The sequence below is a fragment of the Pongo abelii genome, chromosome 11, assembly GCF_028885655.2.
Source record: "Pongo abelii isolate AG06213 chromosome 11, NHGRI_mPonAbe1-v2.0_pri, whole genome shotgun sequence".
In the NCBI taxonomy this organism is placed as follows: domain Eukaryota; kingdom Metazoa; phylum Chordata; class Mammalia; order Primates; family Hominidae; genus Pongo; species Pongo abelii.
The window spans coordinates 101,804,974-101,825,561 of record NC_071996.2 but is presented as its reverse complement, the minus strand read 5'-3'; positions in this window follow the sequence as shown (position 1 = coordinate 101,825,561).

The following is a 20,588-nucleotide window of genomic DNA, read 5'->3' as shown; positions in this document are numbered from 1 at the left end:
AAGGGGAGCAGGGCAAGGGAACTCCTGGGAAAAGCAGAATTATAAAGGAAACTGTGTGTCTAGCTGATATCCCTAAGCAGCAAAGAGGATCAAAGAACTCTGAAAGGCATAGGGGCTTGGGATATTTATAACACAGGCACTTATTTATGACTAGCAGACGCTGAATGCAGTTTCATGGGGTATGAAAAGCAGGCAGGCTCTAAATGGCTAACAATCTCTTTATTTGAGCTATGCTTGAAACTACTGAGTGTGAAAAAATTTGAATTTGGTACAGGTGAGCTGTTGTGTGCACAAGTTTTTCAGTGGATATCTGTTTTCATTTCCCTTAAGCATATACCTAGGAGTGGACACTAGGTTGTAAGATACTTCTGTATTTTGCCATCTGAAGAACTGCCACACTGTGTTCCAAAGTGGCTGCACCATTTTCCATTCCCATGAGCAGTATATGAGGTTTCTGACTTCCCCATATCCTTGTCAACACTTGTTTTTCTCTGAAGTTTTTGATTCTAGTAATCCTAGTCAGTGTGGTATCTCACTGTGGCTTTGATTTGCATTTCCCTTATGGCTAGTGATGTTGAATGTGTTATTATTTGTTTACTGGACATTTGTGTATTAACTTTGGAAAAACATCTGTTTAGATTTTTGCCCCATTTTATAATTAGGTTATTTTTCCTTTTGTTATTGAGTGGTTAGAGCTTCTTTGTTTTGTTTTATTTTGTTTTCGAGACAGAGTCTCGCTTCATCGTCGTCCAGGCTGCAGTGTAGTGGCACAATCTTGGCTCCCTGCAATAAAGCTTCTTTTTTTATTATTCTTTAAGTTCTGGGATACATGTGTGCAGAATGTGCAGGTTTGTTACATAGGTATACATTTATCATGGTGGTTTGCTGCACCCATCAACCCATCATCTACATTAGTTATTTCTCTTAATTCTATCCCTCCCCTTCCCACCCCAGCCACCCCAGCCACCAACAGGCCCCAGTGTGTGATGTTATGTTCTCAGAGCTTTTTATATATTCCAGATACAAGTCCCTTATCAGATATATGATTTGCAAATATTTTCTCTCATTCTGTGGGGTTTGTTTTCACTTCCTTGATGATGTCTTTTGAAACCCAAAGGTTTTAAATTTTGATGTAGTCCAATTTATCTATCTTTTATTTTGTTGCTTATGCTTTTAGTGTCATATCTACAAAATCATGAACTCAACAACAATTCAAAACTGAGCAAAGAACTTTGAGTATCTCCAAGGAAGATACACAAATGGCCAATAAGCACATAAAAAGATCCTCAACATTATTAGTTATTAGGTCAATGCAAATTAAACCTCAATGTGATATCACTCCATACTGATAAGGGAGGCTGTGATTTAAAAAAAAATCAGAAAAAAAGAAAGTCTTAGCAGGAAAGTAGAGAAATTGGAATCTTGTGCACTGCTGGTAGCAATATAAAATGGTGCAGCCACTGTGGAAGACCTTTTGGCAGTTTCTCAAAAGATTAAACAGAGAACTACCATACGACCCAACAATCCCACTTTTATCCAAAGTGGGACTTCAACAGATGTTTGAGTAGGGTCTTCCACAGATATTTGTATACCAGTGTTCATAGCAATGGTATTTGCAATAGCCAAAAGATGGAAACAATCCAAATGTCCATCAACAGGTGAATAAAAAAATGTAGTAAAAACATACTAATGGAATATTATTCAGCCATAGAAAGGAATGGAATTTTGTTATATGTTACAGTGTGAATGGACTTTGAAAACATTATGCTTAGTGAAATAATCCAGACACAGAAAAATATTGTTTTGCTTCACTTATTAGGTACCTAGAATAGGAAAATTTGTAGAGACAGAAAGTAGAATACAGGTTACCAGCGGGTGGGGGCTGAAGAGAAGTTATTGTTTAATGAGTACAGAGTTTTTGTTGGGGATAATGAAAACATTTTGTATATATAAGATAGTAGTGGTGGTTACACAACATTATAATGTATTTAATGCCACTAAGTTGTACATTTATGAATGGTTAAAATAATAAATGTTATATATGTTTTACTACAACAAATAAGAAACCATCACCCAATCCAAGGTCACAAGTATTTATCTCTGTTTTTTTTTTTTTTCTAAGAATATAGTTAGAACTCCTACATTTGGGTATTTCATCCATTTTTAGTTAATTTTTGTACATATGATAAAATGTATGGGCGCAATATCATTCTTTTGCCTGTGAATTTCTGATTGTACCCTAGCCGTTTGCTGAAAACCATTCTTTCCTCCATTTAATTGTCTTGATATCCCTATCAAAAAGCAATTGACCATAAATATGAGCGTTTTCTCACATTTCTGGACTTCTTGATTATATTCCATTGATCTATAGGTCTACTATTATACCAGTACCACACTGTCTTAGTGATTTTAGTTTTGTAGTAAGTTTTGAAATAAGAAAGTGTGAGCCTTCCAACTTTGTTACTCTTTTTCAAGATTGTTCTGGCTACTCTGGGTCTCTTGCAATGCCATATGAATTTTGGATCAGGTTATCAGGTTTTTTTGAAAGGAAGCCCACTGATACTATAAAAAGGATTAAGTTGAACCATGAAAATGTAATATCCTTCCATTTGTTTAGATCTTCTTTAATTTTTAAACTATGTTTTATAGGTTTCACATTACACATTTTGAACTTTTATTAAATTCATTTCAAATTGTTTTATATTCCTTTTGAGGCTATCATAAATGGAAATGCTTTCTTAATTTCTTTTTTGGGTTGTTCATTGCAAATGTATAGAAATGCAAATGATTTTTGTATACTGTGCTTGTGTCCCTACAACTTTGCTGAACTCTTAGTTCTAATAGTTTTTTAGTAAATTACTTAAGATTTTCTTTATATAAGAGCACATCATCTTTGAATAGAGATAGTTTTACCTCTTTCTTACAATCTGAATGCCTTTTATTTCCCTTTTTTCCCCAGGAAAATTAGACCTGGCCAAAATCTCTAGTAAAATGTTTACTTAGAAGTGGTGGGAGTGAACATCACTTTCTTATTCCTGATTTTAGGGGAAAAGTATCCAATCAAGTGTTTTTGCTACGATAAAATGCTGGATTTTGTCAAATGCATTTTTTTTTATTTTGATTTTTATTTTAAGTTCTGGGGTGCATGGGCAGGATGTGCAGGTTTGTTACATAGGTAAACATGTTCCATGGTGGTTTGCTGTACCCATCAACCCATCACCTAGGTATTAACCCCAGCATGCATTAGCTATTTTTCCTAATGCTCTGCCTCTCTGCACTCCCCAACAGGCCCACACAACAGTGTGTGTTATTCCCCTCCCTGTGTCCATGTCTTCTCACTGTTCAGCTCCCACTTATAAGTGAGAACATGCAGTGTTTGGTTTTCTGTTACCATTAGTTTGCTGAGAATGGCTTCCAGCTCCATCCATGTCCCTGCAAAGGACATGATCTTGTTCTTTTTATGGCTGCATAGTATTCCATCACATATATGTACCACATTTTCTTTATCCAGCCTATCATTAATGGGCATTTGGGTTGATTCCATGACTTTGCTATTGTGAGTAGTGCTGCAGTGAACATATATGTGCATGTATCTTTGAAACAGAATGATTTATATTCCTTTGGGTATATAGCCAGTAATGGGATTGCTGGGTCAAATGGTATTTCTGGCTCTAGATCTTTGGAGAATCACCACACCATCTTCCACAATGGTTGAACTAATTTACATTCCCACCAACAGTGTAAAAGTATTCCTATTTCTCCACAACCTTAGCAGCATCTGTTGTTTCTTGACTTTTTAATAATTGCCATTCTGACTGGTGTGAGATGGTATCTCATTGTGGTTTTGATTGCATTTCTCTAACATCAGTGATGTTGAGCTTTACCCTCAAATGCATTTTGTACAGCCATTGAGATGATCATGGCTTTTGTTTTGTTTTTCAGGGTTTTTTTTTCTGTCATTCTATTAAAATGGTGAATTATATTGATTGATGTCAAACCAATCTTGCATTCCTGGGATAAATCACTCTTGGTCAAAATGTATAATCCTTTTTCACATGTTGCTAAATTCAGTTTGCTAGGATTTTGTTGGAGGATTTGGCCATTTAATTTTTTAAATTGCTTTTAGTTATCTATGAAGATAATCATGGATTTTCTCTTTGAGGTCTTAATATAGTAAGTTATACTAATAATTTTCTTAACATATAAATATCCGTTAGGTAGTGATGTACTATCTTTTTCATATTAGGTTGGAATCTACTTGCTAATATTTTATTTAGTATTTTTGTTTCAAAATGTATAAGTACCTGGGGTAAAATAAAATAATTTAAAAGAATGAATAAGAGCTAGTATTTGCTAGCACAACAGGTGGACTATAGTGAGAAATAGTTTAATTGTGCATTTAAAAATAACTAAAATATCATAGTTGGATTGTTTATAATACAAAGAATAAATGCTTTAGGTGATGAATATCCCCATTTACCCTGATGTGATTATTACCCATTGCATACTTGTATCAAAATATCTCATGTAACCCATAAATATATATACCTACAATGTACCCACAAAAATTAAAAATTAAAACATTTAATGTATAAGTAAGTTAGTATTAGCATTAGCATACACCTACTAGGTCCCCACAAAAATTAAAAATAAAAAAATTGAATGTATAACTAAAATTAGTATTAGTATTAGCATACACCTACTATGTACCCACAAAAGTAAATTTAAAAAAATTAATGTGTAAGCAAGTAAAAATAAAAAATTTTAAAGTATAAGTAAGGAAAAATTTAATCTATAAGTAAAATTAGTTTTAAAATGCAACTAGTTTGCATTTAAGTTTTCAGGTATACTTTTATGTTTATTTAATTATACTTAAAATTTTATTCAAAAATTTGTAATATTCATTTTTTATCTTTTCCTAAGCCCTACACAACTTAAGCAGTATTGAAGTTCTCTATTAAAGTGTTTGGTTAGATTCACCTGTGAAAATTACTGGTCTTAGTCCTTTTGTGTGTGGGAGAGTGTGGGCAACAGTGGTTATATAGCTGGTGAAATAGACCTTTTGTGTATATTTCTTTCCATCAATTAATAATTTAAACATAATCTTTGTGTAATCTATCTTATAAACCTATGACCCTTCACAGATATCTAGCATAATTTTCTGAATATTATACAATTTTCAAAATTCACTTATGTTTCTTTGACATTAATACTATTTAAGTAGCCACTACTAAGAAATAATTTTTCATTATTTGTTAATAGCGACAGCTGCATGCAGCACTTTAGTCTCAAGCTGCAGTTTGGCATATATTAGCAACAGAGAAATATGAGCAGCTCTCACGAATCCAGGATATTGCCTATCTCCTATTCATATACCCCCAACTTAAGCAAAGATTATCTCCACAAGCCTTCAGGAAAAGCCACATGGTTCTGGAAATTGCTCAATACTGGTGAAGACACCCTGTGTTGTTGCTCATGTTTAAATTAAATTTTAAAATCAGGCTTCAGATTAGGAACAAGGAATAAGGATAGTAATGAGACAATTTTAAATAAAAAATAAAGACGTAAATGTTCCTGGCATTGATAATTAAGAAAACCTACGTGGGAAGATCAAAGTATCCTCCTTTCTAAAAACTGATTTAGGACCCATTATTTTAGGTTCCTTTTCTTGAAGCCACCTGCCCCAATATGTTGTTTATATTTCTATCATGTTGCAAAATATTGAGACTTAAAATTCTATAATTTTATTATTCTCATTATTTTTCTTATACTTTTATAGATTCATGTGTTGCTTAACAATGGGGATACATTTTGAGAGAAGCTCATTAGGTAATTTCATCATTGTGCCAACGTTATTGAGTGTACTCACACAAACCTAGATGGTATAGCCTACGACACACCTTGGCTTTATGGTCTAGCCTATCACACCAAGGTTACTAATCTTTACAGCATCTTATTGTACTGAATACTGTAGGCAATTGTAACACAATGGTAAGTATTTGTGTATCTAAACATATCTAAACACAGAAAAAGTACAGTAAATATGTGGTATTAGAATCTTATGGAACCATTTATATGTGGTTCATTGTTGACCAAAGCATTATTATGTGGCATGTGATTGTATTATTTTATCAAGCCTGTAACCTCAATATTTAGTAATCAAATTTTCAGTAAGGACATGTCATTTTTTAACCCTTGCTGGTTTTCAAAGGTAACACTATCAAAAGTCTAAGAAGAGTAACCCATGGATCCAGACATTCACCAAAATTTGAAAAAAAGAGAAACAAAAGTTTCCAGAGCAGCCTGGACACCCGGGATCTGACAGAAGTTTGAGGGAAACTGGAATGTCACTCAAAGATCAGGGATAACAATTGGTGAAACAGTCTGGACAAACAAGAAAACTAAACTAGGAAGGCTAGAAGAAAATGATTAGGCTTGAGGATGATCTGGTCTGGGTGGCACCTTGAGATACCTGAGCTGCAGATGTAAAATTTTTTAATAAGTTAAGTCAAATTCTGAATGAACAAGGGAGGAAAAATTGTGGACAGAAGAAACCAATGATAAACAGTTGACATCTCCTCACCCATGTTTAGCAATTTTATTAATTTTTTAATTAATTTTCAGCATTTTTCTTTTATTAATTGAATTTTCTCAATCATACATCCCAGTAATTATTGTTAAATTTTTTAGACTTTCAGTTAAATTATATTTCAGTATTTCTTAATAATACTCAATATTAGTGTAACTTCAAATCATTTTCTTACACAAAACAAGAAAGAGCATTGTGCTCATTTCCCTTCTCTCTTCTTACCTACTCTATCCCACTCAAGCTGTCCAAACACTGAGTTAATATAGTCTAGGATTTTAATTATATATTATTATAACAGTTTTGTTATTGAAATGAATTTATTAAAATGTATTTAAATTGCACATCACTGTTTCCTTTGTTTCTGTAATCCAAAATTTCCTCTCCAGTTTAGTTTTTATTGTGCTGTAGTATATTCTCTATATTGTCAAGTAATTCCTCCAAAATGGCCTGAATCCTTGAAGTATAAAAATATTTTACTTTTTCTTCACATGTCAGTGATTGCTTGTCTATGTACTGCATTTTTCCTAAGAACCATGATTCTATAGCAATAATGCTTTATTATATTCAGTTTTGCAGTTGGGAATTGTTTCCAACCTTATTTTCATTTGTTTTGCAGATAATTTTTATTTTCCTTTCAAGGTGGTTTTACCATTTTACCTTTACTATTGCTGTTTTGTATATGTCTAGTTGTGGATCTTTTCCATTCATTCACTTTAGCACTTGGACCCATATGCTCTGAAAACTTGTATTTTGTTCAAACATTCAGTTTTCTCATTTTTTTTAGTGCTTACTACATTTTCTCTTTTCTTTCTTTCTGGAATTCCTAACCAAAGGACATTAGGACTTCCAGATTTATCTCCTAAGTTTTAATTTTTTCTTTTACATTTACAATTTCCGTGCCCTTTTTTTTGGCTATATTCTGGGAGAACTCGTTAGATTAATCTTTCAGCTCCATAAATTTGGTTGTATCAATGCTGCTGTGTATTGAGATATTGTTTTTTTGAATTCACATTTTTTTAATTTCTACAATTTCTAGCTGAGTTTTTCATTGTTGCTATTGTTCTTTCGTTTTTATAATTATATTTGTTACAGTTATTTGAACTTATTTTTCTTTGTTCATTAGCTTTATCAGGTATTAGCACTTCTACTTTTGAATCAGATACTGATTATCTTGGTAGTTTTTCCCTCAAATACTTGATGATTTTCGCTTGTATGACAATATTTGTACCTGAGATTCCCTGTTGGCCTGTGTTTGAATATTGTAAATGTTACCAAAGTCTGTTTTTAATGATTTTTTTTTTTTTTTTTTTTTTTTTTTGAGACGGAGTCTCGCTGTCGCCCAGGCTGGAGTGCAGTGGCGCGATCTCGGCTCACTGCAGGCTCCGCCTCCCGGGTTCACGCCATTCTCCTGCCTCAGCCTCCCAAGCAGCTGGGATTCCAGGCGCCCGCCACCTCGCCCGGCTAATTTTTTGTATTTTTAGTAGAGACGGGGTTTCACTGTGTTAGCCAGGATGGTCTCGATCTCCTTACCTCCTGATCCACCCGCCTCGGCCTCCCAAAGTGCTGGGATTACAGGCGTGAGCCACCGCGCCCGGCCTTTTTTTTTTTTTTTTTTCTTTTTAGGGAAAAGGTAGTTCTACTATTAGGTGGGGTTTGCCAGATACTTATCTCTAGGATATGAATGATCCATATTTTCAGCCACTCCAGACACAAAACTTCTTCAGCCTAAACTCCTACAGTTTCTGTTCCAAATTGCTACCATTTCTTTTTAAAAGTACAGAAAGAGATTCACTTGGCTGGTCTTATCATGACATCCCAATAAATCATCCCGATATCACCCTGGCAGCTCCTTTTCTTCATCATATATGTCACCTTTAAGTCGATAGCACCCTCAGGCAGGCTGTTACCTATGTTTAAAGTCTTTAAGTATACGAAAACCTGTGGGATTATTTTCAATCTGACACCAGTTATCTCCTCTCATTCCAGAACTGCTCATGGTTTTCTAGTTCAAGGAAGATACTTGTCTTGTTTTTCAACACTAATGTGTACAAATATGTATGCGTGTGGGCGGCAGGGGATAGGTGGTTGTTTGTTTATATAATCTTACTAGAATTTTAAACTGTCAAGCTTATTTTCCATACTGACACACATACACACACATACTCACATACACACACACTAAATATCTAGTTATATATAACTAGATTTTTTTTCCTAAGAGATTAAGACTGGCAGGAAGGATGAGCTGTATGCTCAGATGACTTATGTAATCTTTTGGTAACCTAAAAATAAATCCTTTTTTTTTTTTTTCAACAATAGGCTTTATTGTTTGAAGAGCAGTTTTAGATTCACAGCAAAATTGAGTGGAAGGTACAGAGATTTCCTACATACAACTTGCCCCCCATATGCAGAGCCTCCCTAACTATCAACACCACGCACCAGAGTGGTACAATTGTTCTAGTAATAGATCAATCTCCTGACACATTATCACCCAATGTATATTAAGTGAACACTAATGTAAACTGTGTACATTCTACAGGTTTTGAGAAATGCATAATGACATGTGCCCATCATTACAGTATCATACAGAACAGTTTCACTGCCCTAAAAATCCTCTGCGTTCTGCCTATTCAGCCCTTTTTCTTCACAACCCCTGGCCACCGCTGGTCTTTTTACTGTCTCCATAATTTTACCTTTTCCTGAATATCATATAGTTGAAGTCATACACTATGTAGCCTTTTCAGATTGGCTTCTTTCACTTAATAATAATCTTACAATCTTTAGCTTTTAAAATATTAAGTAGTGTTGAAATATGTTAAGAAATATGAATATATGAATATAGAAATACAAAAGCATTAAGTAATGTAAAATAGGCAGGCCCACTTTATTTTGGCCTCCACCATACCACTAAACATTTCCCTATTCATGGAATCAGTGATGAGACTAAGTTCAGGGATGGAACAAGGATTGGTGGTCCACCGAGGGGCAGGACAGGCACAAGATCCCATATTATACAGGATAAGCTGCTTATGCTGCCATGGTAACCCATCCCCAAATTTCGGTGGCTCGAAACAGAAATGGTTTATTTGCCACTCAAGCTACATGTCCACTGATTGCAGTAACTCAAGGGCCAGAAAGGTAGAGCAGCCACCAGCTAGAATCTGGCTGTTCCCTGTGTTTGAGGGACAAAGCTTTTGCAGGGTCTGGCACTCTCAATGAAAGGTCCTGGTCCAGAGTGGCACACATGGCTCCTCACAGCTCACAGCCACTGGCCATGTGGCCTGTTCCACCACACAGGGGCTAACAAGTACAATCCTACCCAGAAAGCATGGGGAACTGGAGATATTTCTAAACAGCACTAGTGAATAAGTTTGTAAATCAAAATGTACACATGACATCAAAATAGCTGTAAAATCTGAGGTTCAGCATTTTTTAAATATTATGTACTGTCATCACTTCTTGAACAATCTAATACAGACTCTTACCTTCCTTTAAGGTTCATCTTAAATAATGCAAAATGATGTATGTTGAGACACATGTTTTCTTAAGTCAGAAAAATTTTAAGAACTAATGTCATAGAACAATTTTGCCAAATTTTAGGTATGGAAGGGGGTTCAATCCAGCTACTTTTAGCTATTGTACACATTTATATAGAAGTACATATGTACTTATAACTGTATATATATGCATACATACACAATATCATATATATTATTAGTATTGTTTATTTCTTTAGAATCACATATACACATAGATTCAATGAATATTAGGTATCATATAAAATGCTTTGCTGAGTTTTGTGGATGGGGTGCGTATTATTTATATACAGTATATGCTGTTAGAAAAACACTTAACTATTTGCTCAAATACAGTCTGTTCTATCTGTGCACAATTTAGGCTGTATAATTAGCCAGCGTAAAGAGAAAATTTCTCATCTCCTTTAGCTAGATTGACAACTCTTGAGTTGATTCAAGTTAGTGTCTTAACTAAGTTTTTCCTTCATTGTGTTCTCATTGATTACATATTAGTTTTCTTGCACAGATACCTAGAACTAGATAAGACTGAATGAAGTCATTGAGCTTAAATATTATCAGTAATAACTTAATGTATTGCTACAAAATATTAAACAATTAAAAATTAAAGATAATATTTTGGTCAAGATGAAAATAACCAAAGTAATTCAAATATTAATATAATAAGACCTAGCATTTGATGTGAGAAAACTAAAACTTTGGGAGATTTCATGGTTAGTAAATATCAAAGGAAATAAACTCAGACTAATATAACTGCAAAGTCTCTATGTTTTCACTCTGCCAATGTGGCAGAGACAATACTGGGTGCTCCTGGCCTTTCCTTTAGTCTTGAGCACGGGGGAAGCACATTTCCTAAACCTCCCCTGAAACCGAGACTGTATGACTGAGTGTGGCCAATGGTACGTGGGTGGAATTCATGCATGCCACTTCCCAGGCTTGACCATGAAAGTCCTTTGGGGACACTCTGGCTTTCTTTTCCCCCTGTTCCAGCACCCTCTGAGTTCATGTGTTCTAATAGGTACAAAATGGCAAAGCCTCAATGACCCTGGGCTCCTCGACGTCATACCAACCTTTATTGCACATCTACGGAGAGCAAAAAAAAATGTTTTTGCCACTGAGATTCTCGGACTATTTTGTAACTGTATTATAATCTAGTCTATCCTGACCAAAACATCTAGTTTCAGATAGAGTTTTGACCTTAATTCAGTTGCAATCATATGATTTGCAATTGTAATAAAATATCTATACAGCCGACATAAATGAAAATTGAATCTGGACTTTTTGATTCTAAAACTGTTTTAAGTTCATTAAATATCATTTTATCTAAACACACTGATCCTTCTAAGAAATTAATTTTTGGATTCTTGGTGATGTTTTTAAATATGAAATCAAGTCAATATTCATAAATTCACAAGGATATAATATTAACTTACTTTTTATCTTAGACCCTGTAACTCTTTTTACAGTTAAAGCAATGAAGTGCTGTCACTGAATATTTGCTCTCTGCAAAGTCTGTGAGTACTTTCCAATGAGAACCATCTATAGAATTTTTGGAGAAACTGGTAAAATTTGTTAACGTTTATTTCATTCTCCCACCCTTAAATAAATGCTCAAATACATTATCTGATATAGACCTAATCTGATCCAAAATGCTTTGTTTGATCCAGTGATCATTCAATCTTCTGGAGTTATATCAATTTTATGACACAAGAAGGGAAAGAACTTCAACACTTTCCTGCTGGAAAGTGAGTCTTTTTGCAAAAAAATACTTCCCTACATAAGAGCTCTTACTAACAGAAAACAGAAGAAAAATTTGCATTTTGAGTGCTATGGAAAAAGATCCCCAAGCCATCACTTGCCTCTGAGCAACATACTGTACATGTTACCACATGACAATTGAGGCACACACTCATTTGTTAATCTCTGCAGTGGCAGTTCTTACCATTCTGGATAGAGTGAACCTTATTCTAAGAGGTTCATCTGAAACAAGTTAAAGGTGATGGCCTTAGAATGACTACAGATCAGAACCATTTCTGCTTCTTTTAGAATTATGCATGTGATATGTAACTTACCTGCACATTGCGCACATGTACCATAAAACCTAAAGTATAATAATGATAATAATAATAATAATAATAAAAGAAAAAAAATAAATAAATAAAAAAAAAAGAATTATGCATGTGAACACATAGAGCTGCCACTAGCTTGTAAGATGTCTTTATGCAAATAAGAAAAGACACTCCCTCTGGGCAGGCAAATCAGGAAGGAGTCTCCTGGAAGTGCACCTTTGTGTGGTGTACAAACTCTACAACAGCACACGGTGGCTCCATGAACATATTGAAATAAGGTCTTGATGACTGGCGAGGTGTGATATTTCTTTACAGACTATTATTAGTGTTAGTCAATTCCAAGAAGGTCAGAATATAATTACAAAAACTAGATTTCTATTTCCTTTATGAGGATTCATGGGTGACATTCATTTTAAGTATTGCTGCTTAGGATAGCTAGCTGTACACCTCCTGAGAAACTAGCTGATTCTATTGTGTGCTTTATTCTGGCTACTAAGAAGTAAGAATCCAATTTTTGATGCACTCCGTAGTAGTCAAGATCCTTGGTTGCAAGTGATAGAAATCCAACTCAAACTGACTTGAAGAAAAAGGGAGATAGATTGGTTCAGAAAGGTTCAGAAAGCAACCTTAACATTATCAACATTTTGGGCTTGATGATTCTTTGTTAGAGGGGTAAGAGGCCATCCTGAGCATTTTAGAATGTTTAGGAGCATCCCTGGACTCTACTGAGTGGATGCCAATAGTACCATTCCCCCAGTTGTGACAACCAAAAATGGCTCCAGACATTACCAAATGTCCCTTGGGGGATGAAATTGTGGTCAGCTGACAGCCACGGTTTTAGATAACTGAGAAGTCCAGGTATTTAAATAGCTTCAAATAGGATCACATTCATATTCAAACGTAAAGGCCCCAGAGTGGGCTCCTATTCTACCAGCTCAACACTCTGAGGGTTGTGGTGGGGTGAGAGAATACCTCTTTCTGTATACCTCCAGCAAAAGCCCCAGGCAGCACTCTCGCTGTCGGGGATTATATCAGAAGCCTACCCAGGAGCCAGAAGTGTGGTCAGCCCCTACTTAAACTATGTGAAAAGGGGTTTACTTAAAGACAAGAAGTGCTTATTTCAAAAAAATAGGGGATATAAGGCAGCTGGACAGGTAAAATCCACAAATGTCTACTCAGAATTTACATATTTATTAAACATATTTATTGAACAACTTATTGGTCGCAGGAATATAGTGAAATACAGATCACAGCTCATACTAAGCATTTTGCGTATTATTTCTCAATCTTGTCTTATTTTCTAATGTCCTCATTTTTTATCTTGTATGTATGTCACTAAGCTTCTTAAAAATATTTTCTGGAAATAGTGGACTAAATTATAAGTAAATATATGTTGGAGTAAAACACTAGTTTTAGGAGGAAGATAAGTCTATCAGTCATTCTCATTCTGCTCCATGCATTTTAGGATGACTTGGGCTTCCTTCTTAATTAGAATAGCCAATTGTTAAAATATGTTCTTGTTTTCAAGTGGACAAGACACAGCTGATAAAAGTCTTGCTCCTACTTCCACTCCTATTGCGGTTGTAAGCTCATTCCCTGCCACTTAGTCTTCTCTCTCTTCCTCTAACCCCGTTAAGAGTTTTTAAAATATCTGGTAGAGTTGTCTTATTTGGTTAGTACAAATTATGACAGCAAGTGACAGCAGTTTCAAAACACCAATGTCTTAAATAACATAGAACTTTCATTCTCTCTCATATCAATGCCTAGAGTTAGCCATCTAGTTTTAGAGACCTGGCTTACAATATCAGGGGTCCAGTCTCTTTAAATTTCTGATTTAATGTGTGAGTCTTCAATAACCAAAATTCCGTGAGGGACCAGAATATCTCCTGGAATTATAATTATTATTTTCTAGCCAGTAGGAAGAGGCAATAACTCTTTTTCTAAGAACATTTTCTAAAATTACCTATACCACTTCCACTTACATTCCATTGACTTAAAAATCACTCATGTGGGCCTCCTTACTTGCAATGAGCTTCTCTTACCAAAGAATAAGGGTAAAACTGGTATTGGAGGACAGCCAATAGTGTCCACATTAGTGGGCTCATTTCCTGGTGGCTCCAGGTTTTACAAAGTTGGCTCTGTGTCCTGGAGAGGTAAAAGATAGGGGACAAGGATATGTTAGGATTCACTCAGGAAAACAGAACCAATCTATGTTTTATGGGAATTAAGGGATCAATATGGAAGTTAGGAATTGCAGCAATGTGGAAATTGCTGAGTGAAGCTCAGGAAGCCAAGCTGAGATTTGGAGAAACCATTACTGAAGACTCATGTTGAGTAATTCTCAAAAGTTTCATGGGGAAGTTGCTGAAATTCTCAAAAGGCTTTGAAAAGTTTCCACTAAACATCTTGGTGTGTATACCTAAGTGGATAGTCCCAAGAAGCCTGAGACATTTTAATGACATCGTGTCTACCCATATGACATGCTGCAAACTCCTGAAAATGTAGGATTCTCACTTCTGTCTTCCAAATCTTACTTGCACTCCTTTCACTGGCAAGCTTTGACCTAAAACAGTATGAGAAGGGAATTCTGGGAAATGTGACCTTTGGAGATAGAAATAATGACAAATTAATAAAAAAATTAAGCGTAAGAGGCCTGAGTATCATTTACCCCCAAATTCGTCTCATTAGGGTTTATAAGGATCCCAGCAACAGGCTAGTAATTAAAATGGATCATATTATTATGAAAGATAGATTATATTATTATGACTTCTGATGTCCAGCACTCTAGTGCTCTTTTCTTCTGTCTAAGTAGAGATTACAGTATAGTGTGAGAATGCACAATGACAGGCAGGCCCAGATTCTGCCACTCACTTAAACTACTCAAAATGACCTATTTACCTCTGAGAATGTGCCAAGCAATGTGCTGGCCATGTGACCCCAGGCAAGTCTTCTTTAGATCTCAGATCCAGTTCTTTCACTAAAAATGAGGTAAACACTTAATTTCAGAATAGATGTAATGATACAATTTAAAAAGTGAATGTAAAGAAAAGCACCCAGGCCATGTCTAATATGAAGTCAAACTTCATTTCACTCCTAACTCATTTTCATCAAAAATCATCTGCAGTCAGGATATCATGATACTTAGTCCAATACCAGGAAGATATACCATTCTGAGCTAGCACCAAATTAGTTTTTATAGTAAGTCATACATTTTGTTAAATAAATATTATTTATATTATTTTAATATAAAGATTTTAAATACTGGAGCCAATTCCTTTCTGTGAGTCTAACTCTTTAGCACTAGGAAGAGGCTGGAAAACCATCTATCAGAGCTGTGGTTATAATAATTCTTGCACTGGACCAGCCAAATTCTACCAGAGTTACAAACAGGAGCTGGTACCATTCCTTCTGAAACTGTTAGAAAAAGAAGTACTCCTCCATAACTCATTTTATGAGGCCAGCATCATCCTGATACCAAAACCTGGCAGGGACACAATGAAAAAAAATTTCAGGCCAATATCCCTGATGAACATTGATGCAAAAATCCTCAATAAAATACTGGCAATCTGAATCCAGCAGCACATCAAAAAGCTTATCCATCACGATCAAGTCAGCTTCATCCCTGGGATGCAAAGCTGGTTCAACATACATAAATCAATAAACCTAATCCATCACATAAACAGATCCAATGACAAAAACCACATGATTATCTCAATAGATGCAGAAAAGGCTTTCAATAAAATTCAACACCCTTTCATGCTAAAAACTCTCAATAAACTAGGTATTGATGGAATGTATCTCAAAATATTAAGTTATTTATGACAAACCCACAGCCAATATCATACTGAATGGGCAAAACCTGGAAGCATTCCCTTTGAAAACCGGCACAAGAGAAGGATGTCCTTTCTCACCACTCCTATTCAACATAGTATTGGAAGTTCTGGCCAGGGCAATCAGGCAAGAGAAAGTAATAAAGGGTATTCAAATAGGAAGAGAGGAAATCAAATTGTCTCTGTTTTCAGGTGACATGATTGTATATTTAGAAAACCGCATCTTCTCAGCCCAAAATCTCATTAAGCTGATAAGCAACTTCAGCAAAGTCTCAGGTTACAAAATCACAATGTGCAAAAATCACAAGCATTCCTGTACACCAACAATAGACAGAGAGCCAAATCATGAGTGAACTCCTTTCACAGTTGCTACAAAGAGAATAAAATACCTAGGAATCCAACTTACAAGAGATGTGAAGGACCTCTCCAAGGAGAACTACAAACCACTGCTCAAGGAAATAAGAGAGGACAAAACCAAGTGGAAAAACACTCAATGCTCATGGATAGGAGGAATCAATAGCATGAAAATGGCCATACTGGCCAAAGTAATTTATAGATTCAACGCTATCCCCATCAAGGTACCATTGACTTTCTTCATAGAATTAGAAAAAACTACTTTATTTCATATGGAACCAAAAAAGAGCCTATATAGCCAAGACAATTCTAAGCAAAAAGAACAAAGCTGGAGGCATCATGCTACCTGACTTCAAATTATACTATGAGGTTACAGTAACCAAAACAGCATGGTACTTGTACCAAAACAGATGTATAGACCAATGGAACAGAACAGAGGCCTCAGAAATAATAACGCCACACATGTACAACCATGTGATCTTTGACAAACCTGACAAAAACAAGAAATGGGGAAAGGATTCCCTATTTAATAAATGGTGTCGGGAAAACTGGCTAGCCATATACAGAAAACTAAAACTGGACCCCTTCCTTACACATTATACAAAAATTAATTCAAGATGTATTAAAGACCTAAACGTAAGACCTAAAACCATAAAAACTCTAGAAAAGAACCTAGACAATACCATTCAGGACATAGGCATGAGCAAAGACTTCATGACTAAAACATCAAAAGCAATTGCAACAAAAGCCAAAATTGACTGATGGGATCTAGTTAAACTAAACAGCTTCTGCACAGCCAAAGAAACTATCATCAGAGTGAACAGGAAACCTATAGAATGGGAGAAAATTTTTGCAATTGATCCATATGACAAAGGGCTAATATCCAGAATCTACGAGGAACTTAAACAAATTTACAAAAAAAAAAAACAAACAACCCCATCAAAAGGAGGGCAAAAGATATGAACAGACAGTTCTCAAAAGAAGACATTTATGCTGCCAACAAACATGTGAAAAAAAAAGCTCGCCATCACTGGTCATTAGAGAAATACCAATCAAAACCACAGTGAGATATCATCTCATGCCAGTTAGAATGGCAATTATTAAAAAGTCAGGAAACCACAGATGCTGGAGAGGATGCGGGGAAATAGGAACGCTTTTACACTGTATGTTTATTGCAGCACTATTCACAATAGCAAGACTTGGAAACAACCCAAATGCCCATTAATGATAGATTGGATCAAGAAAATGTGGCACATATATACCATGGAATACTATCCAGCCATAAAAAAGGATGAGTTCATGTCCTTTGCAGGGACACGGATGAAGCTGGAAACCATCATTCTCAGCAAACTAACACAAGAACAGAAAACCAAACACCACGTGTTCTCACTCATAAGTGGGAGCTGAACAATGAGAACACATGGACATGGGAAGGGAACATCACACACCAGGCCTTTTTGGGGGGTGGGAGCTAGGAGAGGGATAGCATTAGGAGAAATACCTAATGTAAATGACTGGTTGATGGGTGCAGCAAACCACCATGGCACGTGTATACCTATGGAACAAACCTGCACATTCTGCACATGTATCCCAGAACTTAAAGTATAATAATAAAAAAACTCATTAAAAAAAAACAATTTCACCTGCATGAACTGATTTTTATCTGCCTCACCACAACCCCTCAACTCATATGCTGAAAAGTATGCTAAATTTAGCATAAACCTTATTGAGTAAATAAAAATATTTAACTCTTTGGGAAAAAGTAATAATTCTTGCACTGATTTGTTGGCAAGAACGTTTTAAAAGTAACTTTAAATTCTGAGATCTGAGTGATCTTTCTAGTTTCTTTATTTTGATTGTATCTTACATTTTTCCAGATATAATTTCTGGATTTGACTTTTCTATTAGTGTAAAGGTGATTTAATTTTTTTGAAGTGGGGAAAGGAATAGGTGGGGGGATGTACTGGTAGAAATTATAAGGAAGAGTTTGAAACTATGGGGTGGGGAAAGACATTACATAATAGAGTGAGGCTTTCTTTTGTGGGCCATCAATTTTACTCAGAGGTTGAAAATTCACATGTCTCCAGGAAGGTAGCATATGAGAGAAGGGGACTAGGAAGGGATGGTTGTGAACGGGTTGCCCGTGAATAGTCAACAGTGGCAACCCAGCCAGTATCCAGCTCAAGTGGATTGTCACATCAGGATTGTGTACTTTAGAGCTTCTGTTGAAACAAATACATTAAAAACAAAATCATATCTGTGAATCATATCCAGACTACAGGTCACCAGCTTTAAAGTATAATTTTAAACTTAAACCAGCAAGTGGAATACATTACTAAGTGCTACAATGTAGAGGAATGTTTCTCTAAACTATTTCAGTCTTAAAATGATTTGTAAATTTTTGCTCAAACATCTGAAAAAAATCATTCTCTTAAGGTTCTATCAGATATTTTCCCCTTTGGAAATTTGTAAAACAAAGTGATTTTCTAAGTAGAAGGGGAAATAGGATTACTGTTAGCAACTGTGCCCTCCTACTGTGCTTATAGAGTTCTAAGGGTGAAAACAAGCTGACCCTTCAGTTGCTACCTGGCATTGGCAGCAAGGCTGGGCTTCAGGTTCCTGTGCCCATGGTTGTCCCTGCACAGGAAGATCCTGCTGATTCCATTTCATATTTGTGCGTATCACCCCTGCAGCTAAACCTAACAGGTGTGGCTCTTCACCATGAACTGGGTAATAAAAATATGTTTGTAATTTAATCACGGTTTGTAACCTATTAAATTTAATGTTTTATGCCTCATAAACCTGGTGGTGTTCTTTTGTTGGTGGTTGTTGCTGTTGGTCTAAGTGCATATTTGCCATGCATTTGTATAGATTCCTCTAGCTAAGATGGGCTAGCTATTAGAATTACCATACACCACCAAATTTCAGTATTAGGCCACATTTGAATTACATGGGGAAAGGCTTTAATCTAAAAGGGGCTAAGCCTTTAAATTCAAGTGTATGATCACCTAGAACTCAGAGACATATAATTAGTATTCGTCCAATAAGATCCATTGACTAAAAAGTTTTGTTTGATTTGGTCACTTCTCAGACTATTGGTTCTTGAATGAAAACCTTGGAATCAATCATTATAACACCAGCTAAGATTCACTCTGTTTTAGAACACACCATGGTGTAAGTAAGCATTCTATGGATCCAATCATGAGAAAAATACTTAGAAACACAAAGGAAATTTAAATCTTAAATACATCTATTATTTCTTTCTTAAGGTTTTGATTGCCAAAGGGAAAAATGATTTCTTGATTCAACCAACTGGAAACTGATTTGATGGAACATTAGCTCTCCAAGACCTCTTAAAATTGTTACATAAAGATCAGTGCCAGTAGATTTTGCTTCAAACAAGGTACCTGTTCTCTCGAAGTGAAAATTAATATTTAGTATTTTAAAAATGATTTATTTTCATATCCATCCAAAGAGTAGTATAAAAACACTTGGATTAAGAAAAAGTTAAATCATCTTCTGGTAGTTCAACATTATGTGATTAACATGAGATTGTTCTTTCTCTCTCTCTCTCTTCTTTCTTTTCCTTCCTTTTCTTTTCTTTCCTTTTCTTTCTTTTTCTTTCCTTTTCCTTCTTATTAGAGTCTTGCTCTGTGCCCAGGCTGGAGTGCAGTGGTGTGATCATGGCTCACTGCAGCCTCAAACTCCTGGGCTCAAGCAATCTTCTCCACCACAGCCTCCTGAGTAGCTGGAACTACAGGCATGTGCTACACACCCTGCTAATTTTTCTTTGCAGAGACGGGGTCTCACTGGCTTGCCCAGGCTGGTTTGGAACTCCTGGCCTCAAGCGATCCTTGCACCTCAGCCTTCTGAAGTGCTGGGATTACAGGTGTGAGCCACTGTTCTCGGCCCCAGTGTTCATTTCTTTATAGGTAATTCTGAGCCTATTTCTTTTGCCTCACTTATCACTTTTAAAAATAATTATACTCTATCCATGAATTGTTTATTTTAAATGACTAGTAAAAATGAAAAAGCCCCTAGGAAAACATGGATAAACACTATCTTTAAGGAGACATCAGTCTTCAGAATTTTAGATTAACCTTGAATATAAAACTAGATTCAACAATCTTAGTGTAGCTGATTGGTCAATACACTCTAACAGTCAGCCTGCTGCTCTTCCTCCAGGCAAAATGAGTTATCAAAAATGCATAGA